This window comes from Procambarus clarkii, chromosome 26 (assembly GCF_040958095.1).
Source record: "Procambarus clarkii isolate CNS0578487 chromosome 26, FALCON_Pclarkii_2.0, whole genome shotgun sequence".
NCBI lineage: Eukaryota > Metazoa > Arthropoda > Malacostraca > Decapoda > Cambaridae > Procambarus > Procambarus clarkii.
This window is the reverse complement of record NC_091175.1, coordinates 27,747,070-27,754,016: the sequence shown is the minus strand read 5'-3', so window position 1 is coordinate 27,754,016 and position 6,947 is coordinate 27,747,070.

Here is a 6,947-nt window from a genome sequence, read left to right as displayed (position 1 = left end):
TGTCGTAAAAATATTATTTCATGAAATCTTGGCGTTTAATATATATATATATAATATATATATATAATATAATATAATATAATATATATATATATATATATATATATATATATATATATATATATATATATATATATATATATATATATACACACATACATATGAATGAATGAATATGAAGCAAACTCTTAGATGGAGGGGAGATACAAGAAGCACGCAAATCAGCAGACACAGCTACACTGTACGAGGTACAAACTAAAGCCCAATCGCATCTACATCGCACAAAATAAAAGCTTTCGAGAGAGATTAGGAATAAAATCTTTCGTTTTATAATACCTCAACAATCCAAGTCACCATCAATTTAGAGAAGGAAGATCCTGCCTGTCGCAAGTACTCAACCACTATGACATAATTATGGATGCGTTAGAAGAAAAACAAAATACATTTGCTGTATTCATAGGTTTCCTAAAAACATTTAATACACGTGACAATGTATACATGGATACATTTGATACATGGAGCGATAGCCCATGAGATTAATAGGAGGGAGGGAAATTAGCAAGAGAAAGCATTAAGTCACTACATAACGGGCAAAGTAGGGCGGTGGATTTTATATTTTCTGTCAAACTGTAAGCAAAGAGTAACAGTCAATCAAATCAGATCAAGGCTAAGTGCAGTGAAAAGCTCTGTACCCCAGGGCACAGTCCTTGTACCGCGGCTGTTTCTCATTCTTATCTTGGATATAGACAAAAATATTAGTCACAGCTTCGAGTCCTTTTGACAATTGACAATTTCCTCTGTAGAAGAAAGTAAAAAACTACAAGCTGACATTAATACAGACAAACATCATGTAGAAGATCTGGGTATAGTGATGTCTGATATATTAAGCGATTATAATCCAGAAACTATAGCGTCAACTAGGAAAATAATAGAATAGAATTCGGGAAACTTCATTCCAGGGACCCCACTGTAATGTTAATACTTTCTTAATAAATTGTGCTGTCCTGCCTTGAGTACTGCTCAGTACTCACTTCCCCCTTCAGAGCAGGAGAGATTGCTGAAATAGAGGGAATACAGAGAACATATACGGCACGCATAGACGAGATAAAGCACCTAAATTATTGGGATCATCTCAAAGCTCTCCAAATGTTCTCTCTGGAAAGGAGACGAGAAAGGTATCAACTAATATATACATTGAAGATATTGGAGGGCCTGGTCCCAAATTTGCACAGCAGAGCAACATACTGGAGCGAAACATTTGGAAGGAAATGCAGAATAGAACCAGTGAAGAGCAGAGGTGCCATAGGCACAATCAGAGAGCACTGTCTGAACATTAGAGGTCTCCGGCTGTTCAACACCCTTCCAGCAAGCATTAGAAATATTGCCGGAACAAAAGATGACTTCTTCAAGAAGCAATTATAGATAAGTTCCTGCAAGAAGTACCAGACGAACCTCGTTGTACTGGATATATGGGACTGCGGGCCGCTCGAAACAACAGGCAGTTGGGCCATGCTACCATAAGTCGAGGGCTGAGCTGGGGAAGGAGAACCCAAGGAACCTCTCCAAATAAACTTGCTGGATACATGATTCACGTCACCTGATACCTGGTTGATGGGGTTCTGGGAGTTCTACTACTCCCCAAGCCCGGCCCGAGGCCAGGCTTGACTTGTGAGAGTTTGGTCCACCAGGCTGTTGCTTGGAGCGGCCCGCAGGCCCACATACCCACCACAGCTCAGTTGGTCCGGCACTCCTTGACATTGTAATTATAAGGTGTGAATGATAGATAAAATTGTTACTGTAATCATCTCCGTTGAGGTCTGATACAGGTCTTTTGTATTCTCTGTAATGCTTTTTGCGCTACTGCTCACAGGATGAGTATGGGGTGCACAATAAACTACCCGCCTCCGACGACAACAATTAAAATCAAGCCTTGAAGAAAACTATCTAATTTCCTGTTAAAGATGTCTATGGTTGTTCCGGCAATATTTCTTATGTTCGCTGGGAGGATGTTGAACAACCGTGGACCTCTGATGTTTATGCAGTGTTAATTAAACTGATAACTGTTAAACTGTCAGGCTGTTAAACCATTCCATATTATTCTTAAATAAACTATACATAAAAAAGCACAGCAACAAAGATACAAAAATGCAATATTGTTAATCCCAAAAGAACTTCACAGCAATATTGTGCACTACACCCTGCGGCTCCGGCTTATTTACATGTTGCCTTAGCTCTTTACCTTTAATATATGGCCTTAACTATCTTGCTGCCAGCCTCCACCCAGGGGGGCTGGCAGAGCCTCCACCCAGGGGGGCTGGCAGAGAGCCTCCACCCAGGGGGGCTGGCAGAGAGCCTCCACCCAGGGGGGCTGGCAGAGCCTCCACCGAGGGGGGCTGGCAGAGAGCCTCCACCCAGGGGGGCTGGCAGAGCCTCCACCCAGGGGGGCTGGCAGAGCCTCCACCCAGGGGGGCTGGCAGAGCCTCCACCCAGGGGGGCTGGCAGAGAGCCTCCACCCAGGGGGGCTGGCAGAGCCTCCACCCAGGGGGGCTGGCAGAGAGCCTCCACCCAGGGGGGCTGGCAGAGCCTCCACCCAGGGGGGCTGGCAGAGAGCCTCCACCCAGGGGGGCTGGCAGAGAGCCTCCACCCAGGGGGGCTGGCAGAGAGCCTCCACCCAGGGGGGCTGGCAGAGAGCCTCCACCCAGGGGGGCTGGCAGAGCCTCCACCCAGGGGGGCTGGCAGAGAGCCTCCACCCAGGGGGGCTGGCAGAGAGCCTCCACCCAGGGGGGCTGGCAGAGCCTCCACCCAGGGGGGCTGGCAGAGAGCCTCCACCCAGGGGGGCTGGCAGAGCCTCCACCCAGGGGGGCTGGCAGAGAGCCTCCACCCAGGGGGGCTGGCAGAGAGCCTCCACCCAGGGGGGCTGGCAGAGCCTCCACCCAGGGGGGCTGGCAGAGAGCCTCCACCCAGGGGGGCTGGCAGAGAGCCTCCACCCAGGGGGGCTGGCAGAGCCTCCACCCAGGGGGGCTGGCAGAGAGCCTCCACCCAGGGGGGCTGGCAGAGCCTCCACCCAGGGGGAGGCTGGCAGAGAGCCTCCACCCAGGGGGGCTGGCAGAGAGCCTCCACCCAGGGGGGGGCTGGCAGAGAGCCTCCACCCAGGGGGGCTGGCAGAGAGCCTCCACCCAGGGGGAGGCTGGCAGAGAGCCTCCACCCAGGGGGGCTGGCAGAGAGCCTCCACCCAGGGGGGGGCTGGCAGAGAGCCTCCACCCAGGGGGGCTGGCAGAGAGCCTCCACCCAGGGGGAGGCTGGCAGAGAGCCTCCACCCAGGGGGGCTGGCAGAGCCTCCACCCAGGGGGAGGCTGGCAGAGAGCCTCCACCCAGGGGGGCTGGCAGAGAGCCTCCACCCAGGGGGGCTGGCAGAGAGCCTCCACCCAGGGGGAGGCTGGCAGAGAGCCTCCACCCAGGGGGGCTGGCAGAGAGCCTCCACCCAGGGGGGCTGGCAGAGAGCCTCCACCCAGGGGAGGCTGGCAGAGCCTCCACCCAGGGGGGCTGGCAGAGCCTCCACCCAGGGGGGCTGGCAGAGCCTCCACCCAGGGAGGCTGGCAGAGCCTCCACCCAGGGGGGCTGGCAGAGAGCCTCCACCCAGGGGGGCTGGCAGAGCCTCCACCCAGGGGGAGGCTGGCAGAGAGCCTCCACCCAGGGGGAGGCTGGCAGAGAGCCTCCACCCAGGGGGGCTGGCAGAGTGCCTCCACCCAGGGGGGCTGGCAGAGTGCCTCCACCCAGGGGGGCTGGCAGAGCCTCCACCCAGGGGGGCTGGCAGAGCCTCCACCCAGGGGGGCTGGCAGAGCCTCCACCCAGGGGGGCTGGCAGAGCCTCCACCCAGGGGGGCTGGCAGAGCCTCCACCCAGGGGGGCTGGCAGAGAGCCTCCACCCAGGGGGGCTGGCAGAGAGCCTCCACCCAGGGGGGCTGGCAGAGCCTCCACCCAGGAGGGCTGGCAGAGCCTCCACCCAGGGGGGCTGGCAGAGCCTCCACCCAGGGGGGCTGGCAGAGCCTCCACCCAGGGGGGCTGGCAGAGAGCCTCCACCCAGGGGGAGGCTGGCAGAGAGCCTCCACCCAGGGGGGCTGGCAGAGAGCCTCCACCCAGGGGGGCTGGCAGAGAGCCTCCACCCAGGGGGAGGCTGGCAGAGAGCCTCCACCCAGGGGGGGGCTGGCAGAGAGCCTCCACCCAGGGGGGCTGGCAGAGAGCCTCCACCCAGGGGGGCTGGCAGAGAGCCTCCACCCAGGGGGGGGCTGGCAGAGAGCCTCCACCCAGGGGGGCTGGCAGAGCCTCCACCCAGGGGGGCTGGCAGAGAGCCTCCACCCAGGGGGGGGCTGGCAGAGAGCCTCCACCCAGGGGGGCTGGCAGAGAGCCTCCACCCAGGGGGAGGCTGGCAGAGAGCCTCCACCCAGGGGGAGGCTGGCAGAGAGCCTCCACCCAGGGGGAGGCTGGCAGAGAGCCTCCACCCAGGGGGAGGCTGGCAGAGAGCCTCCACCCAGGGGAAGGCTGGCAGAGTGCCTCCACCCAGGGGGAGGCTGGCAGAGAGCCTCCACCCAGGGGGAGGCTGGCAGAGAGCCTCCACCCAGGGGAAGGCTGGCAGAGTGCCTCCACCCAGGGGGAGGCTGGCAGGGAGCCTCCACCCAGGGGGAGGCTGGCAGAGACCCTCCACCCAGGGGGAGGCTGGCAGAGTGCCTCCACCCAGGGGGAGGCTGGCAGGGAGCCTCCACCCAGGGGGAGGCTGGCAGGGAGCCTCCACCCAGGGGGAGGCTGGCAGAGAGCCTCCACCCAGGGGGAGGCTGGCAGAGAGCCTCCACCCAGGGGGAGGCTGGCAGAGTGCCTCCACCCAGGGGGAGGCTGGCAGAGAGCCTCCACCCAGGGGGGCTGGCAGAGCCTCCACCCAGGGGGGCTGGCAGAGCCTCCACCCAGGGGGGCTGGCAGAGAGCCTCCACCCAGGGGGAGGCTGGCAGAGAGCCTCCACCCAGGGGGGCTGGCAGAGAGCCTCCACCCAGGGGGGCTGGCAGAGAGCCTCCACCCAGGGGGAGGCTGGCAGAGAGCCTCCACCCAGGGGGGGGCTGGCAGAGAGCCTCCACCCAGGGGGGGGCTGGCAGAGAGCCTCCACCCAGGGGGGCTGGCAGAGAGCCTCCACCCAGGGGGGCTGGCAGAGCCTCCACCCAGGGGGGCTGGCAGAGAGCCTCCACCCAGGGGGGGGCTGGCAGAGAGCCTCCACCCAGGGGGGCTGGCAGAGAGCCTCCACCCAGGGGGAGGCTGGCAGAGAGCCTCCACCAGGGGAGGCTGGCAGAGTGCCTTCACCCGGGGAGGCTGGCAGAGAGCCTCCACCCAGGGGGAGGCTGGCAGAGAGCCTCCACCCAGGGGAAGGCTGGCAGAGTGCCTCCACCCAGGGGGAGGCTGGCAGAGAGCCTCCACCCAGGGGGAGGCTGGCAGAGAGCCTCCACCAGGGGAAGGCTAGCAGAGTGCCTCCACCCAGGGGGAGGCTGGCAGAGTGCCTCCACCCGGGGAGGCTGGCAGAGAGCCTCCACTCAGGGGAAGGCTAGCAGAGTGCCTCCACCCAGGGGGAGGCTGGCAGAGAGCCTCCACCCAGGGGGAGGCTGGCAGATAGCCTCCACCCAGGGGAAGGCTGGCAGAGAGCCTCCACCCAGGGGGAGGCTGGCAGAGAGCCTCCACCCAAGGGGAGGCTGGCAGAGAGCCTCCACCCAGGGGAAGGCTGGCAGAGAGCCTCCACCCAGGGGGAGGCTGGCAGAGAGCCTCCACCCAGGGGAAGGCTGGCAGAGAGCCTCCACCCAGGGGGAGGCTGGCAGAGAGCCTCCACCCAGGGGGAGGCTGGCAGAGAGCCTCCACCCAGGGGGAGGCTGGCAGAGTGCCTCCACCCAGGGGGAGGCTGGCAGAGTGCCTCCACCCGGGGAGGCTGGCAGAGTGCCTCCACCCAGGGGGAGGCTGGCAGAGAGCCTCCACCCAGGGGGAGGCTGGCAGAGAGCCTCCACCCAGGGGGAGGCTGGCAGAGTGCCTCCACCCAGGGGGAGGCTAGCAGAGTGCCTCCACCCAGGGGGAGGCTGGCAGAGTGCCTCCACCCGGGGAGGCTGGCAGAGTGCCTCCACCCAGGGGGAGGCTGGCAGAGTGCCTCCACCCGGGGAGGCTGGCAGAGTGCCTCCACCCAGGGGGAGGCTGGCAGAGTGCCTTCACCCGGGGAGGCTGGCAGAGAGCCTCCACCCAGGGGGAGGCTGGCAGAGAGCCTCCACCCAGGGGAAGGCTGGCAGAGTGCCTCCACCCAGGGGGAGGCTGGCAGAGAGCCTCCACCCAGGGGGAGGCTGGCAGAGAGCCTCCACCAGGGGAAGGCTAGCAGAGTGCCTCCACCCAGGGGGAGGCTGGCAGAGTGCCTCCACCCGGGGAGGCTGGCAGAGAGCCTCCACTCAGGGGAAGGCTAGCAGAGTGCCTCCACCCAGGGGGAGGCTGGCAGAGAGCCTCCACCCAGGGGGAGGCTGGCAGATAGCCTCCACCCAGGGGAAGGCTGGCAGAGAGCCTCCACCCAGGGGGAGGCTGGCAGAGAGCCTCCACCCAAGGGGAGGCTGGCAGAGAGCCTCCACCCAGGGGAAGGCTGACAGAGAGCCTCCACCCAGGGGGAGGCTGGCAGAGAGCCTCCACCCAGGGGAAGGCTGGCAGAGAGCCTCCACCCAGGGGGAGGCTGGCAGAGAGCCTCCACCCAGGGGGAGGCTGGCAGAGAGCCTCCACCCAGGGGGAGGCTGGCAGAGTGCCTCCACCCAGGGGGAGGCTGGCAGAGTGCCTCCACCCGGGGAGGCTGGCAGAGTGCCTCCACCCAGGGGGAGGCTGGCAGAGAGCCTCCACCCAGGGGGAGGCTGGCAGAGAGCCTCCACCCAGGGGGAGGCTGGCAGAGTGCCTCCA